Here is a 2,707-nt window from a genome sequence, read left to right as displayed (position 1 = left end):
TACAGATAGCATTTGACTTACAATAGCTCAATTTATGATTTTCAGTTTTACAGCAGTATGATACTATTCTGCTTTTTTATTTTCAGTGCATCATTCAATAACTTATATTCAGATATATTCAATACTTCATTATAAAATGTCCTTTGTATTCAGCTCAACTCTAGACTAATGTAAACGTTTTGAGCAAAATATAAATAAGCAGACTGTGTTAGTCCCTTTTCATACTGTTATAAAGAACTGCCCAAGACTGGGTAATTTATAAAGGAAAGAGGTTTAACTGTTTCACAATTCAGCATGACTGGGGAGGCCTCTAGAACCTTACAATCATGGCGGAAGGTGAAGAGAAAGCAAGGCACCTTCTTCACAAGGTGGCAGGAAGGAGTAGTGCTGCTGAGTGAATGGAAAAAGGGTCCCTTATTAAACCATTATATCTCGTGAGAACTCACTCAATATTATGAGAACAGCATGGGGGAAGCTGCCGCTATGACTCAATCACCTTCACCTTGTCTCTCCCATGACACCTGGGGATCATGGGAATTAGAATTTAAGATGAGATTTGGCTGGAGATGCAAAGCCTAACTATTTCACAGACTAAGCTAAGCTATGGTTTTCAGTAAGTTAGGTCTATCAAATACATTTTTGACTGATGATATTTTCAATTTACAATTAGTTTATTTGAATGTAACCTCATCATAAGAAAGGAGCATCTGTATATACAACACACACACACACACACACACACACACACTTTGATAAAATGCTTAGCTCATGTAAATCTGTGAAATAAACATTATCTTTTTAATTTTTATTTATTCCTTTTCGTTCCGTCAAGTTTTCCTCTTTTATCAATTAACTCTGCATCATTGCTTGTCCTCTACTGAATTTTACCACAGTCCCTGTTGGTTCACAGTGGGCAAGCCACTTTCTTATATTTAAGTTGATATACAATCATCAGAGAACTCTTTGTGCATAATTGCTCAAATGTTAGACCTTTATGAAATTTTTCCAACTCTCTGACCACTTGTGCCCCTGTTAGATAGTGCACAGATGCATGTGTTGCTGGAACTTAACGTGAAGTGGCTCCCCTCCAATTACCACTCTAGAAAAAAAATGGCTTCAGCTCTGCAGCAAAATCTTTTCTCTGTGTCTGCTCCAGGCTTAATGGAAAAAAGGAATTTTATAGTATGCGCTGTTGTTGGCTGCATGCCACTCAAAAGCATTCATCCATTATTAAATTAAAAAACTACTTCATGGTGCTCACTTCAGCAGCATATATACTATAATTGGAGTAATTTATAGAAGACTACTGTGGCCTCTGTGCAAAGATGACACATTAATTCATGGATATATTCTATAAATTTGAAACACGTACTTCCACATATTGTACTGAAAGTGAAAATGGTAGAACCCCATAAAGGTTAATCTAGTAATAGCTTCCAAAATTGCAAACGTGTTAACCCCTTGATTCAGCAATCTCAAGTTCAGAAATCTGTCCCTCAGATACACCTACACACATATGAATAATTTATTTCCAAAGTTTTCACCAGGTATTGTTTTTAATTGCAAATGTTAGGAAAATTGAAAAATCTATCAACATAAGATTGGTTAAATCAACCGTTATATATTCATATAATGGAATAGAATACAGACCTAAAAAAAGGAGAATGCTCTCTATATAGAGAGATATCCAAAATATACAGTATAATACATACTGTTTAAGGGTATAGAACAGTGATATGTCTTAACTTTTGAATAAGAAATACGGTATGAGGATGTATAGTCAGTCTTGTGTTTGCGTGAAAACAAATTGTTCGGTACTGAATGTTTGTGCCTTCTAAAAATTCATATGTTGAGATCTAACCCTAGATGGTAACTGCAAATGGGGCCTTTGGGAGGTAAGTAGATCATGAGGGAAGAGTCCTCATGAATGTGATTAGTGCCTTTATAAGAGGCCAGAGAGATATCTGGCTCTCTTTTCACCATGGGAGGATATAGTAGAAAGAAAAGTCAGCTGCCCATCACCTGGAACAGAGTCCTTGTCAGAACCCAATTAGGCTGGGGCTCTGATCTTGAAATTTCAGCCTCTAGAACTATAAGAAATAAATATTTGTTGTTTAAGCCACCCAGTCTATGGTAATTTACTATATCAGCCTGAAATAAGACATTAACTAATAAAATATATTACCTACATCAAAGATAGAAAATGATGGCCAGCAAGCCTGTTGCTTGTATTTTTTTTTTTTTCACAATCATGACTTCAATGCCCTTTTTTATAAAGTTTTATTGGAACACAGCCATACCCATTTGATTACATATTGTCTATGGCTGCTTTTGCACTGTAACAGCAAAACTGAATAACTGCAACAAAGAAGATATGACTTGAAAGCCTAATATATTTACTTCTTGCCCTTTATAGAAAGACTGCCAACACCTGAGCTATAATGTGGGGAGAATAGGTAGGAATACAGTGAAAGCAAGACTCTTTATGTAGTCACTCTTTTACATAATTTTTATTTTTGAAATTATAAAGTACTGACTGTTTGTAAAATTAAAATAAAATTTAAAAAAAATCAAGTTTCAATCTTCTGTGTAGGAAACACTAATAAACTTAGAGCAGAGATTTGTTTGTGAGCTTACAGTAGTCCTATTTATTTTTTAAAAAAATTTGTGAAATTAAAAATAACCAGGTAGATGGGCTGGAGCAAAA

General features: G+C 34.8%; 1 non-coding gene across 1 annotated transcript; it reads left to right on the top strand.

Annotated features, from left to right (window-relative positions):
- The first annotated feature begins 1,253 nt into the window (after positions 1-1,253).
- Positions 1,254-1,361, top strand: LOC120366678 (U6 spliceosomal RNA). The gene has a single exon (XR_005581259.1). It is a non-coding gene; the product is annotated as a U6 spliceosomal RNA (small nuclear RNA).
- Positions 1,362-2,707: the final 1,346 nt, after the last annotated feature.

The sequence above is a fragment of the Saimiri boliviensis genome, chromosome X, assembly GCF_048565385.1.
Source record: "Saimiri boliviensis isolate mSaiBol1 chromosome X, mSaiBol1.pri, whole genome shotgun sequence".
Taxonomy (NCBI): Eukaryota; Metazoa; Chordata; class Mammalia; order Primates; family Cebidae; genus Saimiri; species Saimiri boliviensis.
Note: the sequence above shows the minus strand (reverse complement) of the source record. Positions and strands in the feature narration are given on the sequence as shown.